We start from the raw sequence: 24,120 nt of genomic DNA on the forward strand, positions 1-24,120 counted from the left end.
CTCCATCCTGATACATAGGCTACAGTCTCTTCAATTTCCAGATTATATAGTTGCATGGGTATCTGCATTTCTACATAACAGGGAATTCTTTTGCGTCCATAATTGTGTTCATTCAGAGAGGTATAGACAAACGCGAGGTGTACCGCAAGGAGCTGTTCTTTCTCCTGTGCACTTTAATATTTTGTTGAGCTCAATTCCTCTCCACCACCATGTACGCATTTACGTCTATGCGGACGACATTGCGTTTTTTGCTGCTGCACCGGATATACATTCTCTGTATGGTCTGTTGCAGTCATATTTAAATACACTTGAGCACTGGTTGAGCGCATTACACCTGAAGTTAAATGTTGGCAAGTGCGCCACTCTTGTTTTCCCTCTATTCACTCCTGTAGTGGTCTCTCTCACTTGCCAGTTAAAAATAATACCACAGGTTCAATCCCTAAAATACCTAGGGGTCATTTATGACAACTCACCTGGCGACCTCACATTGACCATGTCGCGGCGAAAGGGGCTCGTGCCGTGGGCATGTTACGGAGATTATGTCATCACCAGTACGGCATGCGCAGAGATGCGCTATTAATGATCTACATAATGTATGTCAGGCCAATTTTAGAATTTGGATCAGTGTTGTTTTCAGGCTCGGCAACATATAAACTTCGCCCTCTCGTCCTTTTAGAGAGGGAAGCACTTCGCATGTGCCTCGGCCTTCCAAAATTTGTGGCTATCAATGTGCTGTACCTTGAAGCCCGCATTCCGTCTCTCTTATCACGACTTCAATTTTTAACTGCGCAAACTTACCTCAGGATCTATGAATCCCACTTCCGCCGTTCCCAAAGCATTTTCTGTTCCCAACCGACCTCCTTTTTTGGTGTCCCCTGGTCTCGTTTCAATTCCCCTCGGGTAGTGTTTGTGCAAAGATTACTTCAGCCTTTAGATGTAAACATTTATGATATCCTTCCTGCGCTTCGCAATGGGCCCGCTATCCACATTGTTTTCGACGACATATTCCCAAAAAATGCAAAACTTTTGCCACCGAGTATTCTAAATGGTCTTCTAGAAGATCATCTGAGGACCCTACCTGCAGATATAGCAATACCCACTGATGCATCGCAATGCAATGAAAAAGCAGGTGTGGGAATATTTTGCTTGCATTTAGACTTATCCTTTTCTCTGCGCCTTCCAGGTTTCACCCCTATTTTTCAAGTAGAGTTTCTAGCAGTTGTACTTGCTCTACGCAAGCTAGACCCCTCTATTACAGCAGTTGCAGTAATTACTGATTCTTTATCTTTGTGTTCGTCTCTCACTGCACATGTTGACGGTCCCATTTTATCAACTTTCTTATCCCTACTTCCTCCGCATTTGAGCCTTGTTCATTTAGTATGGGTTCCCGGTCACATCAGTGTGACAGTAAATGAGATTGCTGATAATCTCGCAAAGGCTTCCCTCAGCGGCCCCGTGTTGCCAATCATCCCGGCTACAGCCTATATTACAGCATATATATTTCGGCGACGTGCGTTTTTAAGCACGGAAGACACATCACTTTTAACATCGGCGGATTATGAGCACCTTAAATATTATTGGAACAGGAAAATTTGTTGCTCTCGGCAGCTTGAAGTATCACTGACGAGGCTGCGCTGCCGCATCCCTCCTCTAAATTTCTATTTACACAAGTCGGGTTTGGCGCTCTCTCCCCTTTGTGCATTTTGCCGTGAGCCTGAATCTATTGAACATTTTTGGCTGTATTGTCGCCGATTGAACTCTCTGAGAAAAATGTTGCTGGAGGAGCCCTTGCAGAATCTTGGCCTTAGTTTGAGCAGCCCGCTCTTGCTACCATTTGGCGCCACCACATTTGGGTTCAGCCACAGATCTGTTTGTACCGCTGTTCTAAATTTTTTCTTTTATATCAATTATTACATTTTGACTAAATCATTATTATTTAATCCCTCTCTTTATTATTATTCTTAAAATTTTAAAGTCAAAACACTCATCCCCTTTCTGTTCATGACAAAAAATTCACCGGTGTTGCGCTCCCACGTGCGCTTCCTTTTTTTAACTGCGTTCAGGTGAATAGCCACCCGATTCTTGGCCGATCCCCCAGTGTGGGTATGTGCCATCTTTTGATAGGCTAACAACAACAACTCGGGTCATGGCAGAGGACCTTCATTCGACTCTCTGCAGTGGCCGCCAGGTTTCCCGAACTTCTGTTTTGCGAAGCAAGGAGGTACAGTCGGCAGGCGCCTTCATTGGCTGTGCCTGTGGTGTCTCCTTGGTCGCGGCCACCGCAGCTCTGGCCTGGCTGGCCGGTAACTGGGCTGCCAAGCGGGACAACGCGAGCCGCACAGGGACATCGTTCTGCTGCCCAAACGAGGCAGCCAGGCTGTTCGCCGTCATCGACAGTACCCTGGAACCCTGCACAGCTTTCTTCGCGTACATCTGCAAGAATGCCATCGAGCACGACTTCGTCCAGTACGACGTGGTCAGCGACATGGTGGTGAGCCTTATTTTCGCGAAGAACGTGCAGGCTTTACAATCAGTAAACCCACATGGGTTCCTCTGGGGGGTGCACCAGCAAAAAATGACAACACAGTGAATGATGAAATTGACGGTTCAAAAGCTAGACTGGCAGATGTTTTCTCATGGTGTTGTCATTTTATACTCTGCTGTACATTTTTGCTGGGACGTGCCTTCAGGCACACCCCCAAATTTTCCTATTCCGTCGACGATGCCAACGGCGTTAAGTGCTTCGCATATATGAGTGGAGCTTCTGCCTTTCCTCGGGCATTTATACATGGCATGAAAAAAACGATAATCAAAAAACGATAATCAACATTCTCCACCACCCCAGTACTGCCACGGGCCAGTTTTCTGGTCAACTGTCAGGCGTGAGTGATACGAGAGCGAGCACTTAGTCCGCACCAATGAATAAGATAGGCAGGAGCACCGACTGCGCTGATAAGAGGGGTCAGTTGTGCTGCATCGGATAGAGCTTGATGGGACTTCTGAGTGATTGCGCTCGGATTTACATTGGCGCTGGTGCAGCACTCCCTAGTTCAGCGCGCCACTGGTCCCGCGGTTACTGGGTATGTGATGCAGACGCTTCCTCCCTCTTATTCCCCAAGTACGCGCATGCGCGGGGGCATGTGTCTTGGTTGTCTGCTTCTTGGCGCTGCACTGGCCTGTCGCCTGAGTTCCAGCGTTTATCGTCTACTTCATCCTGCTTCATTCAGCTCACCTGCAGAGTCGTGCATGCTTCTACAGGCGCGCTCCCCGTGCAGACTTAATTGGTGTCATTTCATTGTATTTTCTCTTGCTTTTCATGGAAGTGGACATAGTAAGTATTGGTACTCCATCAAGAAATCAGTATTGCATATAATTTTTAACATTCGGTTTCTGCGGATCGACTAACATAGAGAGAGCATTCGAGGGCACTGTATTATTTGCGGTAACCTGAGGTCCTTTATTGTGCACGTACATCGCTCAAAACTCGTATACAGTGCGTATTTAAGAAATTTGTGCTACTCATCTGTGTATATGCACTATTATTGATAGAAAGATGTATTACTGCTGAGCTGACATTTTTCTTTTTCACAGAATGGTTTAGAGACGTCAAAATTGTTCTTCTGGCCTAATCTCTACGTACGAACTCAGTCATTCATATACGCAATCCATAACGTGCGCTTTTCACGTCCACCGTGCCGTCTCCATACCGTCCGCCTCGTGGGTTTGTTGATGGTGTGCGTACCCCTGTCATTTTCACGGGTACACGCAGGCGACATCCAAAAACAACGAGGGCGGTGCGTAGACGAAGCAATATCAGGCGAGGTAAGAAGGCTTCTTCCGTCATTGAACATGCACTTTACAGAGCCGGCTGCAAAGTGGCATGTAACATCAGCGGCAAATGAAACGCCAACAATAGAACCAATATGCGAGCACATAAAAATTAACAGACGACTGGGAGGTCGGTAATGCAAAATTTGTGCGCAGCTGTTCACAGGCCACCTGCAACCGCTGGCAGGTGGCGTGTTACCCTGCTAGCCACCCACCGGGATATTGCCACGGCCGCAACCTTTCGCTTATCCGCCACCTTCGCTGATCTTCTACCTTGATTAACCCTTCGCTGTTCTGCTACCCGCCAACACACCATCTGCCACATGTCGAAGCATACCTCCTTACTGTCGACGACATGGAACGCAGGAATGAGCACCTAAGAGCGGCGCTCTAAAGAAAAATATACTAGTTCCTAGGGGAGAATTTAAAACCTGGTTTATCACACTTATAATAGACAGCCATCGCACCTTCAAAAGGAAATTGACATGCGCTTGTACTGAGCTCTCCTGGCTATGGACAACGTGTTTTCCTTCTTGTGTTCATCTGTTTTCTTCGCGTTTCTTTTCTTCCTGGTGGTACAACTGCCGACTCATGAAAGGAAAAGTTTTCTTTGAATAAAGAAACTGGTTATCGTACGCTAGAGAACACACAATATTTTACTTAGAGTTTCGCTTTTAGCAGTTGAAGCGGAAAGGCTGCATTTCTTCTGCCCAAGGCCCGCTGGTCACCAGAGCATGGCCGCCTAGAGAAGAGAACAAATTGATTTTCAGAAACATTGGGGTCGCGAATTGGGTGGTCCTTCCCTCTGCATGGTGGGCTTCTCGTAGGCCGGTTGCTAGGTGGCCGACCGGCGGTGCTCTTTCGCCTTTCTCGTGCCCTGGAGTTGAACCTGATTGGGCATGCAGTCCTCCGCGCAAAGTACGATGTCAGTGCACACTAAGGTTACCCTTGTGGTAGAAAGTATTGTGGAGCCCTTCACTAAGGCATCTCGCTTAGTTTCGTCTGTACGCTCCCAACTTTCTCCCTTCCCTTACGATGCGGTTGGGGTGCGCACCGAGAAGTCAGCCAGTTACTGTGCCTTTAATTTCTTAATAACCAATCGCGCTCAATCCATTCGGCCGGACACAAAGCGTTTCAGTTCGTGGCAGTGTCGGCAGGTGGCGTGTCCATATGCCTATTTCTGCTACAAGTATAGTCCGAACCCCGTAGAGTATCTGTTACGGGCCCAATTGGACTTATTTTTGGAAATGTGGCGGAGAGTTTGAAGGATGCTTCACTCCCGCCACGGCTTGGCCCGGTATTGCACTACCTCCGGGATCGGCCTTGTCTTTAGCGCGTCCTTACTATTCTGTCTTTCTATCCCATCTTTCACGTCTCCTACTATCTGCACGTGGTAGCGATTGTGGCTCGTCTTGAGCCAGTGAGCATGCCTGTGCACTTTCCTTTTCTTTCTTCCTGGCAACAATCTATATATCTATCTATAAGCTGAGGACCAAGCAAGCACAAAGCTGTATCCGTGAGCTAAGGCGAAGGGGGTTAAAAAGTACGGCTCAGTGATAAGCACCGGGCCCAGGTTGGGTGTTTGAGAAGCGAAATAAAGCCTGCTGAATTCTTTGCGGCGCGCCAGAGTCAGTGCTCCCGTCTGTCTTTTTCCGTCGTGCGTACCCAAGGTGGGAAACAGTAAGCGTCAGGCCACGAAGGGAGTGTCAATAATTGTTTACATCTGAATTGTGGACTTCACCAATATCTGCCGTGAAGACATTGCGCGTATATCCTACTGAAGCGCTGAGCTCAATGCTTCAAGTTTAATTCTTAAAAATAGAGTATGCTTGCTTCTCATGGGTAGTATTCTAATCTGTAAGTATTTTCTATTGGGTATTGAGCTGCTAATTCAAAATGTGAAAACAAACCTGTCCACCGGATTTTGTTTAGCTGGATTGAAGACCTGCCTTATAATTACTAACTGAAGATGGTCGTGTGTCAAAAAGAAATCAAACTTTTGCATTAACATCTTTATTGCTTATTATATAACATTTTAAGCACTGTCCCCAAAGAAAAGTAGTCCCGTCCGCTGGCAAGATCTCGTTCGCATTGTTTGTCATATTTTTGGAAAGCCTCCTGGAACGCACTTTCCCGGATAATGAGCAGGTCTCTTGTCGCATTGTCTTGAATCTCCTTTATGGTATGGAAAAGACGCCTTTTCAACTTGGTCTCAATTTTTGGAAACAGGAAACAATTGCTGGGTTAGCTCCGGAGAATATGTTGTATGTGGCACAACGGGAGTTTGATATATTGCTAGATAGCTGCGCACAGAGACACGTGAACAGGTGCATTGTCATAATTGAACAATAATTCTGGTTTTCCAGCAATTCATGCCTCTTCCTGCACACGGGAACCCTCAAGCGCGCTAGGATTCCCTATCAGAGTTCCTTGTTTACCATTTGACCACGTGGTACAAATTCCTGATGCACAGTGCCTTTGCAGTCAGAAAATACAACCATCACCCTGGTATTTGAACGACTCATGCGGGCTTTTTTCTAGAAGAGGAGACCGTTTGCTCATCCACTGCGAAGACTGCACTTTCATTTCGATACCACAGCCATAAAACCACATCTCATCGCCTGCTATGGTGTTTTTAAGGAATTTTTCATTGTCTTTGGCAGTGTAGAACAGCTCCTGGCTGATTTAAACGCGGGTCTGTTTGTGGTTGTCAAACAGCAAACGTGGCACAGATTTGACACTCACATGACGTAGCTCAAGAGTGTCGCTCGAAACTTGATGGCATGATCCTTCGCTGGCGCTCACTTTGTCAGCAACATCTAGAACAGTTAAAGGACAATTTTCACGAATCAAAGCACGAGCTCTATCGACGTGGTCACCATCTATTGACATAGAAGGTTGTCCAGGCTTCGGATCATCAGCGACTGGCATCCTGAGGTGTTTAAAACACAGGCGTATTCACTCACATTTTACCTTCCCATGTCCCAAAAGTGCAGTCCTGCCTATTATGCGGAATGAATAAACGGTCCGAAAGAACGTTCTACTACTTTCACGGTCACTTTGGCTCTAATGTGACGAGCAGGTTGGGCACGCGCTCAGCTCTGAGGCTTTAAATCGTCAAATAAGGTCAGACGGAAACGCGGCAAATGGCAGCTTTTGTTCTAAACTTGCCGATGTGTGCTCTGGGTAGCCGCAGCGCACTGTGCCTGCCGGTTCGCGCGCAATTTCAAATGTTCGCTTTGTTTTTGAACTCACTATTTATAAATTTCGATAATTTCAAGAGCCTGGGAGGCACCGCAGCATTTTTATTCGTAGTTTATAATATTCCTTTCACATAGCGTGCAGCTTCTTAGCGGCATCATTCTTTACAGCGCTGAATGCATTCAGTAGCTTGGCGACACTTCTGGTAGTTGCTTGCCTTTACTATGATTATAAAATTTGCCGTATAACGCAAAACCCCAACAGTCAAAGCGGTCGCTATGCATAAATCTTTAGATTGCTTCCAGCTGAATGAACCGCGCGATTCAAAAGCTTAATCAGCAACATTCGTTTGAGTTAAATAATGTGAAAGTATCACTTGGCTATGCCGACATGGTCGTATACGCAAAACGTGCCCACAGCAGTTGTGAGGAACTTAGACGAGGCAGCGTGAAACAAATAATTGTAATCGAAGGAGGATGATGTGAGGTTGATGTAGAAATATAGTAATGTGGATATTTTGATTAGTCAATTATTTAGAGCCAAAAATGTCTGAAAAGTGGACAAAGCCAGGGCAACATGTGGCGCCAAATTTTAAAAAACCAAAAGTGCGGGTGGAGCCACCACGTGGCGCCAAATTTGAAAACGAAGCGTGGCGCCAAGTTTGAAAACTCAAAATGGACAATTGATGGTACTTGATTAAGTAAGACAATTAATTGTGGTGATTGGGAAGTTGGATGAATTTACATCAGCGCTTAATCGAGTAGGTGTGAGGAGAAGAGACAAGTGAAGCAAAGAGAGGTGACGACTCAAGCAAAGAGGGGCAAAGAAAAACGAGGAGGTGCCAATGCTTTCGCATTCCCCCAATGAGGGTTACCGCAGTGACCTCAAACGTTTTTCACACGTGCCGTAAACGACGTATCAGTCAGTTTATCGCCTGTTGGACTGGGTGACCTGAATTTTCGCTAGCGGTCAGGGCGCAAACTTGTGCACACTGATGGTATATGGTTAGGGCCCCGAATAAGAGCTCTTCTCCACTCCTTTCAATGCGCTTATTCCAAAGATCACATAAGCATGCCCACTTGCGTCACATGACCTCAGCAAACCAATCAATACAGGTGCCCACTCTCCAATCTGTATGGGCAAAATTGCTTTATACGCAGCAAATAATCGCAAGGGCATTTATATTACTCAGAACACCGAAGGCGAGGCCTTTTACCCCATTCAGTTTCTTATAAATGCTAGCCGGGGTTGCTCCAGTTCGTAATCCCTTTTATCAACATCTGCATATGGGTGTTAATAATTAAACTTCTACTATTCACAAAAAGATCCTGCAACAATAGCTTCGGAATTAAACTGGCAAATGTCGACACACAAATTGTGTCACTACACGGGACATGAGGTGATGCGTTCCATTTCCATGCGATCAGTATATCTTGAGCCCACCCCATTTTCGGTACTTCCTTCCGCACAAAATACGCCCCTATTATGGCTACTCTAGTCTTGCTGTTGACTTCTGCGCCTTTTTTAATTAAGACAACAAAATATGAAATCGCGCTACTATCTGCAACATGCATCGACGCTGGAGAGTACTGCTCGCTCAATAAACTTTTTAAGCTACTTACAATATCAACAATTTGAAACTTCGTATTGCCCCTTCGGAGATTTCTTTTTTCTAGTGGGATGTCACCGCCAGCATTATCAAGGGCACCCAGAACTACAGCAGCAAAGCTGCGGAGGCAGTCCACGCCCTTTACACAACGTGCATCGAGGAGATATGTCAGTACGAGAGGCGCAGCCGAGATGCCGTGGCTAGCATGCTGGACATCGCCAACGTCACGGAGCGAATGAGTGGCGCCGACCTGCTGCGCTTGGTGCTTGCGGCAGATCAGCGATACCACCTCTCGGTTATTTTTGAAATAGCGGCAACAGGTATTGAGGAGAGAGCGCAGCTCACGTTCATCAGAAGAATAATGCAGACCGTTCACTATAAAGCGTTTTGCGATGCTTCCTGCTATGCCGTCAGTGTCTCCACCCTTAATGAGCATTTCCACGCAAACTACACCACTGATGACAACGCCAAGTGGGGGAAGAAATTCCCTCTCGCCAAGTGGAGGCACTCACCCATCTCTTTGAACGAGATTTCTGAAGCTTTCGGACATATGAAAACGTCTCAGTTCAAAGAAATATTCCTCGAATACTTCATCGACCTTGACCATTTCAAACGAATTGCGGCGGTGTCCAAAGCTAACCTTCTCAACGACATTCGTCTCTTCACTGACGCAAGGAACCAGCCGTTGTCCGTGTTCTACGTGGTCCTTCTCGCTCTGGACGCCATGCGCTACATTCAACAGGACGGCCCTCTGAATTCGCCCACAATGCGTAGCGAAGACGTTTTCTACAAGCACCTGTACGACAGCGCCCAGCTATGGCGCGTCACATACGTAGCGGCACTCGCGACTCCCATGAAAGAACGCCAGCTGCGCAACATCTTCGAGGCCACGCGACAAGCGCTCGCTGACTACGCCCCACTTCGGCGGCTGGTGGCGGCCGGGAACGACACGAAACACTTCCGGGCCATGGTGAGCAACTTCTCTCTCCTTCCTCCTGGCGAACTGATATTGAGCCTGCCGTCCCCCACATGTCCAGGCACGGCTTCGTCCGGAACTTATTCTTGGCGCTGAACTTTGAGTTCGACTCTAGCAACGAAAAGGCGCGCCAAGGCATGCCCTGGTTTCGAGACGACGCCCAGACAAGAGTCAAGGACCGCATGTTTTTTGTGAACCAGACCACCATCTACGTGTCTTCGCTGGCTTATGGCTGGCTGAGTTCCGGCAACACTGACCCCCTGCTCGCAGACGCAGCGGTGATTGCGAGTCGCATGGCAGCGTGGCTGTGGATTAACCTCGTTGACTGGGATGGCTGGTCTCCAGAAACGACGATGGCGCTCGAATCGTACAGCTAATGTATATTACTCCGACATGAATTGGGGATGAAAACAAGAGCTGCGTAAAAAATGTCTCTTTTCACGGAGTTTGTGCATCCTGTTCTGCTTCTTCGTGCATGCGATGTTAAGCTTATGTGATTCGTTGCACGTTGGATGGTTGAACAATATTAGAGAGTAGCATTTCCGAGGTGATAATTTAGGAACAGAGTCATTTTCATAAACCGCTCCTGGAAAGCCTATTGTCGTTGGCAAAACTTGTCGAACTGAAGCAAAATGTTTATCGTTGCTTTTTAGCACCTCAGATTTTTAAGTAATCGCTAAGCATTCGCCGGGTAGAATAAGGGAGCATTATGATAAATTCGGGCAATAATATATGCAAGCCCTACCTTTATTTCTTTGTGTTCTCGCATCTATATTTTTGTCTAGGTAGAGCGTGGTAGATGGTGTAATTTACGTGCAGTAGTCAATGAATAACGTACATCTGTTGAGTACGTCAGGAATGTGTAGTACGCACAACATGGCATGAAGCTACGCAAACTGGAAAATTGAAGGGGACACTGAAGCTCTACCTGATGGTTTTTAGGCTATAGCCTTAACGAGTTAATGCATATATATACGAATTTGGTCACACTCAACTTTACATCCATGTATCCTTGGGGGTCCTCATACCACTCCTTGCGCATTGGCGCTGCGATGAAAGGATGTGCCACATCCCTGCGGATTGGGTATGTGTTTGTGTTTTTTTAAAGTGACTGTGCTTTCACGGCGTCAGGACCGCTAAAAAACTGGAGGCGGCCGTCTCAACTCCTGCGCGTCTTTGGTTCATTACTTGCGCACAGGAGGCGTCCCAGGAATCATTTGCTTTAAGGCGAGTTGCTTTAGCGTACCCTAAGCCATGCAGCAGTGTATCTCGACGACACAGCTAGGGCGTTGCCTGACATATAGCACGTCCTATGGTAGGCTCGAAATATGTAAAATCAGTTAGCCGGGATTCAAAGAAACTAAATGGAATATAGCCGTCGGAGCCACACTTGATGCGTCGCAAAATGCTTTCGCACGACTTGGCGTCAAAGCCGCCATCACGCGGCCGATCTTACAGATATTATATGGTGCAACAGTGAGGCTGTGATGTTGCAGATAAAAAAAGCAGGTGGCTTCGCCGCACACGCGCTCCAGCGCACCACCTGTATTTTTTCTAGCACTATAACCAAAAAAGAAGCTCTAAAGTGCCTCCACGCACTGCACCGTGAAAGTCGTCATCCCCGCATAGGAGATTCTGTCGTGCGCTCTGCCAAGCGGGTGGCCGGTCGGCACCCGGCCCTAAAAGAGCGTGGGCATGAGATGAACAGTGCCCGCATCCCCGAATGCCACAGGAGACAGCGAAATGGACTAACATAAAACGGACACCAGAAGAGGTGCCCGACATCGACCTCCAGCGTGTTTCGGACGCGGCTAAGCCATGACGCGCAGGAGGTGTAGAGTTGATTTTGTCTTTCACATGCACAGCGTTGCGCTAGACAAAGAGAAAACTATTTCGCCCTTTAGCTACCACAATGCAATACAAGTGCGCAGTGAGAAGCAATACATAAAAATAGAGGTTCAAAATTATCTGCTGTCTTTTGCACATAGTTACTACAACTTTGCACGTCTGTTTTAACAGTAGCTGTTCAGTGCTGTCTATAAAGAATTGGAGCAGCACAGTACAGCGCTGAATGAAACCCCTCGCGAGGTGCATCATTAAAGCAAAAATGCGTGAAAGGTTCTTAGCGAACAGTCTGTACTAGGGAGGAAATCGCAGAAACCTGTGGCCTGCAATTTTTCTCACCGACCGCAGCGGCCGCATTCAAATGGAGGCGAAATGCTAAAGCGCCCGTATGCTGTGGTATGTCACTATACGTTAAAGATCCCGATGTGGTCGAAATCATTCCGGAGCTCTCCACTACGGCACCTCTTTTAAGAGCGTTAGCTCTTACAAAGCAAGTTTCGCGATTTCGTGGGGTCTCCTAGGAACCTTGTGCCATCTGTGGCAGCAACTACTCATTACGTTAAGATATTGCGTGAAGTCTCCTACCACCCTGAGATTAAAGTGCCATCTGTGGCTACAACTAGTAAACAGCGCATCTCGCATTGAGACTTGTACCGCCATCAACAATAGCATTGTAGGAAAAACCACCTGCCACGTGCCAATGATGACGTCACGGTCCATTATGGAGGATAGAGGTGGAACTATGTGAGTATGACGTCAGGGTACAAAATGGTGGTATAGTTTTGGTTTCTCGAACCCAAGATGACAGCCATTAAAATTTGTTGTGCTCTCTCATCTCCCCTTTCTCTCATGAAAAAAATATCCTAAGATTAGGAAAACTGTCCCGTTACGGGACCGCTATACATGTATACATTGGTTCCACTATATATACTCCGACAACAGCGGGCACCCATTCGAGGACAATTCTATGCCGAATTTCGTAGGTAAAAATGTCCTATGGGTTGAGGTATAAAAATAAAGCCACAATTTCATAAAGGTAAACGTTTTTACATGCAATTGCTAATTAAACCGTCACATATCGCACCGCAAGCCGAATTCTGAGCCCACCTTGACCCCCCAAACAAACCAAATTTCGTTTGGACGTACATTGAGGGGGTCCAACAAGACAATGGGTAGACATGCATCGTAATTTTTGTGATGGGGCTAGGCGGCGATCGTTCCGCTAGCAATTGACCCAGCTTCAAAGGATATTACATTTCGTTTCTCGAGACGAGCGGCGCATTCTTCGCTTTCTTCATCTAGTAAGCGAAATAGCAAACGCTCGTTACTTCAATGTCTTCCAGACGGTTGCGGCATTTCTTCCTTTCTTCGTTTACTCCCTCCTTTATCTGTTGTCTTACGGCGCGGTTCACGTGTCCGCCGATATGTGAGACAGATATTGCGCCCTTTCCTTTCAAAAACCAATTTTGATTTTTCTCAGAAAAACGCTAAGGCGCCCGTGTGCTGTGCGATGTCAGTGCACGTTAAAGATCCCCAGGTGGTTGAATTTATTCCGGAGCCCTCCACTACGGCACCTCTTCTTCCTTTCTTCTTTCACTCCCTCCTTTATTCCTTCCCTTACGACGCGGTTCTGGTGTCCAGCGATATATGAGACAGATACTGAGCCATTTCCTTTCCCCAAAAACCAATTATTATTATTAGCCCTCCACTACGGCACCTCTTTCTTCCTTTTTTCTTTCACTCCCTCCCTTATCCCTTTCTTTACGGCGCGGTTCAGGTGTCCAACGACATATGAGACACTGTGCCATTTCCTTTCCCCGAAAAACCAATTAATATTATTATATTATTATTATTATTATTATTTTTCTCGAAAGATAGTTGGAGTTACGAGAAAAAAATGAAAATTTGTTTTCAGGAAAGGAAATGTCGCAGTTTCTCACTTATCCCGTTTTACACTCGAACAGCGCCGTGAGGGAAGGAATAAAGGAGTGACTAATAGAAGAACGGAACAAAGAGGCGCCGTAGTGGAGGGCTTCAGAATTATTTTGTCCACCTTGGGATCTTTAACCTGCATTAACTTCGCACAGCACTCGGGTGCTTTTTTTCGTTTCGCCTGCATCGAAACGCCGGCCGCCTCGGTGCAGTTCGAACCCGGGTAGTCCGGCTCAGTAGACGAGCGTCAAAACCACCGCGGCGGGTGAACTACGAGCTCACGCCTGTCTTTGGAAGCACAGGACGCCCTTTGTACTTGCTGAAATTGTATCGCACAAACGATGCCTTCTTCTACGCAGACCGGCTGAAGCTCTAGATTCCGGGTTTGAGTTGTACGTCCAGCTTTTCTGTCGTTAGGCTCAATCCGTCGCACAACGTCATTTCGATAGCACTTTTGACACTTTAAGGTTACCAGAATTGCTCCCTCCGCTCATTTGAAAATTTCTGGTCTAAAGAAAAGTTCAATGCGTAAATTTGAACTCCAAGATGGCACTTGGCATAATGAAAGCAGCCCTTTCATTATCTATTGACTTACTCTTGTGTAGCTGCTCGTGAAATGCATCCACCAGAAATAACTGCTGGTTGAGGGTCGGTTTAATTTCATCGATATGTGGGAGGGGCTGACATCTTTCTTTGTCAAGTTGATAAATGGATTTCAACCGACTGTAAACAAAAACTGAAATTGATTACTTTGCTCATGACAACTGATGCATTCCAGCGGCTCTTCTAGAGGATATGTGGAAGCAAACGTGTATTAAAAACGAACACATAGTATGTCAAAAATGCTGCTGCTATATTTACTCCAAAGGCGGAGCGTGCATTTCTATAGGCACCTCTTCTTCCTTTCTTTTTTCACTCCCTCCTTTATCCCTTCCCTTACGGCGCGGTTCAGGTGTCCAACAATATATGACACAGATACGGCGCCATTTCCTTTCCCCCGAAAACCAATTATTATTATTAACTTTTTGTACACGTGACGTCAGGAAGAGAGGTATAATAGCAAGAAAGAGTGTCAGGAGAGGGAAGAGTTGAACATTTGTGTTTGAGGAAAAGTAAAAGCGCTGTAACTGTTTCACATATATCGATGAACGCCCGAACTGCGCCGCAAGATAAGGGTAAAGGAGAAAGTGGAAGAAGGAAGGAAGAAAGAGGTGTCGTAGGGAAGGGCTTCGGATTAATTTCGATCAGCTGGAAATCAACGTGCACAGATATCGCGCAGCACTTGGGCGCCTTTTGTGTTTCGCCTCCGTCGAAACGCGGCTGCCGTGGTCGGTTCGAACCAGGGGCCTTCGGTACTCCGGCTGAGGGTCGAACGCCGAAGGAAAGGTTTTATTGCCAACAAGGTTGTTTTATTTGCTTCGTGCAATGAGGTCGAGATGCTCAAATAATATTGTCGCGTCGGCGTTAAGCGGCCGAGAGTCAGCAGCGGGGTAGCCCTGGACGAGCGCTTCTACAACACTTCTTTCCCTTCTTTTTAGACGCGTTCGTCTGCACGAGCGCTGGAGCCATTATCTTCCTCCTCCGAAAGCATTAATACGATGCTGAAAGGAAAGCATGGGAGCCCTCCACTAAGGCACCTGTCTATTCATGTCTTCTCTCAGTCCCTCCTTTATCCCTTTCTTTACGGTGAATAATAATAATTGGTTTTTTGTGGAAAGGAAATGGCGCAGTATCTGTCTCATATATCCTTGGACACCTGAACCGCGCCGTAAGGGAAGGGATAAAGGAGGGAGTGACTCTTTACGGTGCAGTTCAGGTTTCCACAGCGATGCGAGAGAGATACTGCGCCATTTCCTTTCGCCAAAGACCAATTTTCATTTTTAAAGCAGGGGATATCGAGAAAAGTGAGGGTGTCTTTTCGTAGTAGGGCTTCATGCGAACCACGTGGACCACCTCGGGCCAGTGGTGGCATCGAGATTGATGAGTCTCATTAGGGACGAGTTCCTAATTCAGGGCTCCAAGGCGTCGCACAATTCGCTAAGGACCGAAGTAGCGGCGCAAGAGCTTTTCACTCAGTCCGCGTCGTCGGAGAGGAGAACAAACCCAGACAATGGGGTCACCTGGGTGGTATTCCACATGCCGCCTCCATAGGTTCTAGCGTTGCATGTCCTCCCTATCGAAAAATCTAATATAGATGCATATGTGTCTAGTATCAATTTATATGTATCTAGAATGTGGTCATACGAGATGTTATGTGTCCAATATGTGTCTCTTATGGGCTGATATGCGTCCTTAATATCCTTCCTATGCGCTGATATGTGTCCCTCGTATCCCTCTCATGGGCTATGTGTTCCTCAAATTCCTCGTATGGGCTGATATGTGTCCTTCGTATCCCTCGTTTCGGCAATATGTGTCCCTCGGGCGCCTCGAATGGGCTGATATGAGTCTCTCGTATCAGTTGTTTGAGCCGAACTATTGCTCTCGTAACACTCGAATGGGCCGATATGTGTCTTTCGTACCACTCATTTGAGCCAATATGCAGCTCTCGTATCACTCATATGGGTGAATTGTGTCTCTCAGAGAGCTCATATGCTTGCCTTTTATATAAATAATATGAAATTAAATGGATTACATTTCATCTTGTCTTTCTGGCGGTGCCCTTGAGCTCATAATAAAAGAAAACAATTGATCAAAATAGGTTCCTCTAACGTGGTGGGACGCTAAATCCCAAGTATAGTACCATTCCCCATATCAGCTTCATACAACATGTATGAAAAAGCATATGGCATAACAGTACTGTGCTGTTTCAAAGCTACATCTCAGCTGAAGCACACATTAGAAAAGTTTTAGACAACCATCAGGTAATGAAGTATAATTAAGCCAAGGACACCACCTCAAACATAATAAATAATGAGGCCACAAAACATTGGTCCTTGCGATAAATGACTCAAGTAGCCTCCAATAATAAGGAAGTGACTATACAGATGCAAAAATTTCCTTTACATACATCCTAAGCTTGAAAGGCGTGTTTAGTAATTTGCCTCCTTGTCTATAACGTGCTAACTACTGAAATTGAAAGATATTATTATAAAAATAAAGCTTCAAATGTCTTTTTTCAGAGGTGTAATTCATTTTTTTGATATAGTCCCTCACTTACACTGATGACCTTGCATAATTGATGCTATATTGCTTACATGCCCTCAGAGAAGAATGAGGCTGATGGCCCCAACTCAGTACTAAGGCCTTCAAATGTTTCTTCAGCTGCGGAATAGCCAGCAGCTACAAGGCACTAGGTCAGAACTACGGGTGGGTGAGGCAGAACATCCCGAAACTGCAGCTTATTAACACGGCGGTTTGCAACCTAACTTGTCATGGCAAGCATTGCCACGTTCAATGATGATTTTTTTTAGGACAAAATTTAAGCAAAAGTGCACGGTCCTGCAGCATCCTCAAGTTCAAGAATGCCTGCAAAGACCGTCTGCTTAATGTGAAAATCATCGCAAATAAAATCATACACATCAGCCACGAGCTCAGATGTGAGATGCAGACAGCGGGCACCCACTGCGCTCCTCGCCTTTCACACTCAACACACCTGGATCTTGCATGTGCGTACAGTTTGTACCCACCTTCTGACTGGAAACATAACATACACAATACCACAAATAGGAATCATTCGACGGTGAATATTGATAAAGAGAACATCTTCTTCCAACCAGAACTTGGTTTCGAAAAATTGTAGTAAACGTGCACTGATGAAAACTAATGTTTTCCTTGTGACTATTTCAATATCACTGGTGCCATGTGCAAAATGGAAACATCATGAAAAGTGGGAATATCAAACTTTCTTTTCGTTGTAACGCCTTTTCCTTTCATGAGTTAATAAATGTGTTACAGACCAGGAGGTAAAAATTATACTGAACACCCCTCGTACAAACAGAATCCACCAATACCATCTGTTCAGTGAAACAACCCTACATAATACACAAAACCCAACATAATATATCATGACGCAAGAGTAAGAGTTTTGAACACAGACCACACGAACAACACAGCAGCAAGTGACATACAATATTAGTTACATTTCTCCATATTTACTATACTCGAATACAAATTAAGAATGAAGTGGCAGATGCCTCTCAAAGGACCAGGTGTTGTAATGAGCATGGAGGAGGAGGACACAACCAGCAGTATTCATGCGAGTTTTGATGATGACGATGAGATGTCAGCCCGTTAACAGTCCAATGCGACACATTAAACGTCTGCGTATACAATCTGAGCACATCGAGCACTGCCACAATGAGATTAGCAAAAATGAGAACGACAATATCTCTGATGAGCTATTGCAGACACCATGGTGGAGGGCTCCAGATTAATTTCAACCGCATATGGACTGACAAAACACAGCAAAGAGGAGTGTTTGTGAATTTAAAAAGAGTTTTTTTTTCTCGCTACTTCATTCAAATTCATATCTAGACTGAGAAATGCTCTGTTATCTCTGCTAGAAAGTGAATGGTGGGAAACCAGTGTTGGCACCACCACAATTTTTCGCCTTTAGCAGATTAAAAAGTTTTCCAATGAAAGTAACCACTTCGTTATAGGAATGCAGAAATCTGTTGTACATAGCAACTGGAATTTGTTTTCAATGTCCATTTAAACATGCTACCTGACACTGTACCTTTGGCGTTCACACACTGACAAAAAAAGAGTAATCAGCTGTCATGAACTGAATTGGCTGGTCATGTAAACACCAAATATGTCTTGATTACGGATAAGAACCGTTTTAAGATACCTTTTAATGCAACACATGCACAATTTATACCTGGTTTATGAGGGTTGTTTACTGACATTTCAGTTAGCTGTGGGTTGCAACAAATACATTGACCTGTGTACAATTAAGGTATTACAGTCCAATTCCAGTCCAATCTTACAGTCCAAGCAAAATGATATCAGTACGGCAGAATTATAGCCAGAACTCTCCAACACAAAATGTGCAGAAAAGAGGGAGGGGCCTGTGCACACGTTACATATTAGCATGTTTTTAACTTTATTAATATAACGATCATTGTTCAACATATTTGCTCAGTACCTGCAGTGTCAGAGGCCTCAATCACGATAACATGAAGAGCTAGATGAGATAGTTGTATCATTCTAAAAAGAAACAGCACAAAATAATGATGAACTTGCCTTTAAAGCCAACTGCTATATTTCTGTTGAGGGCATTTTTGGAGCTTCTCACTTTTCCTTTGTATTTTGCATGCCACCGTTCTTACATGGGTATCGAAACTCTACATACAAAAACCCAGTATCTGCCAGTGTCTCCTTCATTGTGAACAATATTTTTCTTAGCTATAAAAAGTGGCCCTTGCAAACTGTGTTGGAAAGCTTCCAAAACAGGATCTTGTAGTATGTCAACGACTACCTGTATTTTTTATGGAAAGAAACAATGAGCAACATGGGCTGCAAAAAGTTCAAAATGCTGTGGAGAGTAGGCTGACAACTCTCCTGGAGATTAGTATTTCGTACAGAGTGGGCCGCGACAAGCTCACTCTAACTGCAGGCATTGCTAATGACCACAAAAAGGCAACCATAACTACCACGACCCACAACCACTAAGTGCTACCAGAAAACAGGGAACCACGAGCAGATGCCAAAACAAATTGCCGCCATCTCTTGTCTCTCATTTATTCCTTCAGGTTTGCAAAGTACCCCGGCAGCATCTCTGATTGAATGTTTCAGGGTGGCTGTTTGCGTCTGCCAGCCTGTTTCATATCGGAGTGGCTTATCCGCTACGATGCTATCAACTAGAAATTCTAAGTAACTTGCTGTGATATGCAGTAAAAGTAGCTCAAAACTTAGCTTAGGGACACAATGCTACCAACATGAGTGTTACTCTACAAGTGGAAGCATCAGGTTTGTGTGGTGGATTAATCACTGAAGAGTAGCACAAAAGCTGGACCGGCGACATGCGCTGTGCTGTAATTAGGATGCCCTGAGGAGCACGAAGCATCACATGCTCATCACGCAGCACCGGTGCTAAGTTAAGAATATTGTGACGAAGAAGACGAAGTTGGCAGGGGCCCGAGACGGAGCGGAGCGCTCGTGCTAGGCCAGCTGCCATTAAAACCATCTCATTGCCATCAGTCATCTTCTCTCATACTTCGGCTGGCCGTCACGTAACAATATCGTAGTGCTCAATTTCTGGAAGGAATTACCCCCTTTCCTCTGCCACTCTCTGGTTGGTCACATCAGCAGGGTCATGAGAATCGGCCGAAGCCACTGGCTGGAATGGGGTCCTTTGACGGGGAAAAGCCGCCGTGTTTTTAAGTTGTACCAGAGTATAGCTGTTCATAAATGCGGGAATGTTTGCGGTCTGTCGCTCTGCATAAGGGTAAATATGCTGGCATGTCAAAATCACTTCATCTTTATCTATACTTTGCACTCGTGTGCCTTTCCTAAATATCCGCCAATAAGCCTAGCTACAAGTACTCCTTAGAAATCATGTTATGTTAGGTGCGCTTCTTGAAAGCGGCGTTCAGCAGAAAATTCTTTTTCCGTGAAAAGGCAAAGCTGTTCCCTGATGTTCATTATCACAAAAAGTAGCCTCTTTTCTTAAAAATGCACACTTCTGGTTGAGTTCTGCACACTTTGCAAGCTAGCTTCTGACTGTCTTTGCTGACCTGAAGGGGAGACATGCACACTTCGCAGTAAAAATGGCTTTGTACGAAGCTTGCACATTTCGTCGCTCACAACTTTCTGAAGAGATAATCTGAGTGCGGCAGGCCCGACCGGTAACTGAAGAAGGCATCAAGCGCTGCCCAAATCAACCCGTTAGCGAAAACAAAGGCCATTATCAAAACAACTGCTTCAGCTAATGTCGTCGACGAGCCAGGCAGTGTTTTTGGCATCATAATTTCAGTGCACATTGAGCAAGAAGCACTGCACCATTAAACTGTGGCACAGCGCTACCGTGCAGTCCACCGGCACCATCATCCACCGGCACCATCACCGGCACCATTGTACTTGTGACGATACAAAAATGCACTGCTGCAACGTTCCAAATCTTTACTTCAAGTCAGAGGAAAAAGAAATCGCGGTCGTTATCCCATTCAGGTTATCCCTGTTGGCAAAAGCTGTAGGGAAAACGGTTCAAGGTTTTGCGCGACAAAAGAGCTGCGATAAACGCCTTGCATGCGTCTGCGAAGTTCGTGGCATCATGTTTCAAAACCAGAAGCACATTCAGAAGCCTCTGGGCGCATGTTGCTTGCTGCGCGTGAATGCCACTCCTGCTTACTTGTCCAGACCTGTGAAAACAAGGATAGAGGCGAGTGGAAATCACTCCTGCTCTTAATTTTCTAAATTTTTTGAAAGCACTGTAAACAAAACACGCCAAAAGAAATGATTGCAGACGTGAATTCAATACATACAAGAAACGCAGCTTTCCTTGAAAATTCGTGGAGCTGCAGTTAGAGACGATTTCCGCAGGATGCATCGAATTTGCGCGTACCGTTTTTCCTCGAAATTGTACACGTACGAGTCCGTTCCATCTATTCCAAGCATTATATTAGCATCTCGCATGTACCTCTCGTTCTCATGTGGTTGCTGCGCACGGCCAACGATCGCACTTCGCAATTTCTATATTACCTTAATTATTTGTCTGTTTGGACTGAGAGGAGACATTCAAGAACCTCATTCACTGTGTTTTTTTTGTTGCAGAAATGAAGGCTTTATTTTAGATATATGTCAATAAAAGAAGTCCAAAAATTTCCTAGTTCGACAAAAGCTATATATTCGAAAAAAAAAACAATCCGATACACTGCGAACTGCCTGAAAGATCTTTCCCGACCGAATGCTTCGTCGGATCGAATCTCTCTCAACACCTTGAACATCTTAAACTTCTATACCAATAGACATCGGCTTTGCCACAAATGTCAGGCACACAATATGCGAGATACCCGCCCGAGTTCAGGTGGGCTATAATCGAGAACCCCGGAACCGGGGGGGGGGGGGGGCGGGCAAAGGAGACGGTCTCCCCCCCCCCCGCATTTTCCAGAGGAAGCAGCGCCGCCCCCTCCCCCCAGTCTCCAATTGCTTCTACTTGGATCAGATTTCTGAAAATTGAAAGACATTAGTTCTAGGACCCTTTTAATTCAAGGCACAGTGGGGCGGAGCTGCTTGGCTCAGTAGCCAATTGTAAAGCATTTCGTGTACGAGTAACCTAAGCCAGTCGTGTCCCTACAGAATTCGACCTACTGTTGACCTGACCGTGTACATGACCATGATTAGCAGAATTTAAACAAACTATGCACATACTTATAAATTAAGCTCCTCATTTTAATTAACTTTATATTACCATGAATCATTGCACCGTTTCTTCGTTCGCACTCACAAGCACCGGCACGCGGCTTTATCATTTTGTTTTGTGATGCGAGATGCGACCAGACTTATATTCATCGATCATGACCACGTGCAAATGATTCCACATTTTTCCAAATTCTTGCTGCTTTTGATTCTTTATCTCGAAGGTTCCTTGGCAGCTTTAAATTCAGCACGACCAAGAACTGCATGACATTCAGTTCGATTACCGCCGAGGATGCTTTATTTAGCCTATCGCCGCCGCCGAGTAATTCAGTTATTAGTGGGCGGGAGTCAGCAATTTAAACAGTTAATATTGGAAGGCTTTTCGTTTATTTCCTGATTTTCCTGGCAGCTGGAGTGTCGTCACCGCAACGTGACACTTTGCATCAAGCTTCGAAAATTGGAAAAATAAAAATATAATTTTTTTATGAAAATGAGCAATAAATAAATAACAAAATACGCTAGAAGTCCTGTGCTCCTACTAAAAATACGTTCCAGAGTCCCTGGCTATACTAATTTCTCGAGCATATTCCAAAGCTGCACCCGCTGCCATTATGACTCGGACACGACAGCGGTGTGCCAGAGAACTTTACGAAACTATACTAATAGAACTCAACGAAGCACCTCGATCGAGGGCGCGTTTGTGCTACCCAGTTGCGCGTTCTAGCGCACACTAGCAGTTTATTTTTGAGAGCCTCATCCTTGCACTCAACTATTTTCTTAACATAAATCTTTTCAATTGATCAGTTTATCTATTCAGCAATCTATATTTCCCACTCGGCTGGTCGTAAGTCGCTGATTTCAGGTCAGTGGCAATATAGTACTTACTACATGTACCATGCACCGTGCCAGAAAATACTTTTTTTTTGCAGCACTTACAGACTTTTCAAGCGCTTGCTGCATTTAGGGGCGTTCTAAAAGAAGTGTTTATATAGTCGTAGATAACGCAGAAGTTGCTGTTTGCAGCGCAGAGAGAAGGGAAGGGCCCAGCGTTATGATCGAGCGCCGCGCAACAGGAGGTTTTATATATCGAAACCGAGACTGAACAATGTTCTAGCGTTGTCTGACGGCTAGGCCCAGACTTTATAGGTACTTCCTGTTTGTCGTAAGCCACACAAAACTTTTTGCTTAACGCACTAAGTAAAGAGCGCAAAGCACAATCAAGCACCGCGCGCCACAAGCTTCCAGCTTTGAAACCGGAACCGAAGGCCATTTGTCACATAGCGACTACTTTGTGTAACGCAGTGGCTATCAAAAACCACCGCAGAACTCTTCAAACATCTAGGTTACAGCGGTACCATAAAGCTCATGCATAATACAGCCCATAGAGCTACATTAAGGCACCCTATTCACCCTCCATGGGCTGTCACAGGTGCAAGAGCGACTTGAAGGGCTAGTTGGTTCTGCTTGCTTTTTACCAACGCTGTGTGACGCGGCTTTGCTCGGCACCCATAACTATTTCCCCTTCAAAGTAGTATTTGTAACGTTTCAAATATAAGTATTTCATGGCGTGTAGAGCCCCGCGTCGTCTGCTACTACATGCGGTCAACCAGCAGTCAACTGGATGGCCGGATGCGCTGCACGAGGAGGCTGCGACATTGAGCGGGATAGAGGTCGGGGTCGGAGGCGCAAGTTCTCCCGCGGGAAATAAACAGACAAAACAGAACGAATAAACCGTATTTATTATTCTGGATTGTAAGAAAGAGATCATCATAATCATCGTATGCAGCGCCCTGTGCGCTTCGCGTCGCCAAGCCAATCCAAGTCTGTGGTCGTTTGCGTCGAACGTTGTTTGCGTCATCACTCAGCACTGTGTCGGTGTGTGTGGTTGTTACAGTTATTAGATTGTGTTCTTTTCAGCCACATGTGACACTTCCATTAAGAGTTCGTCAGCAGCACCGAGCTATGCGTACGTGAAATAATTCGACCGACGGCGCAAAAGCTATTGTACACGTATCTATGTCGTCATGTTTCATTTGCGCTACACCTTTCCATGATGCCTCACCGACTAGCGTTAGCGACGTGGCGAAAAAGATGACGTCAACTGGCGCGCCGGAAAAGATGAGAAGGCATTCTATTGCGCCCAAGAAATGGAGCTTGTAGGTGAGTTTTTCAGTTACTTCGCTACGTGGTCACTTTTCAGAAGTGCCAAACGTGTGATGTGTGTACAGTCTAGCCTAACGCTTTTAACAAAGCTTGGTGGCGTTCTACACATAAAGTCGATGCACGTGCTTTTTTGACTGTTGCGAGCACTTGCAGAACGTTTACGATACCACTTCCTCTGTGCTTGCGACACGTGCACATAGCAGCCCAGCGCACGCTTCCCAAAGACGGGAAAAGTTGCGCGGTCGCGTTGTAGGAGGTCTCTATGTAA

The sequence above is a fragment of the Amblyomma americanum genome, chromosome 8 (genome assembly GCF_052857255.1).
Source record: "Amblyomma americanum isolate KBUSLIRL-KWMA chromosome 8, ASM5285725v1, whole genome shotgun sequence".
Lineage (NCBI taxonomy): Eukaryota > Metazoa > Arthropoda > Arachnida > Ixodida > Ixodidae > Amblyomma > Amblyomma americanum.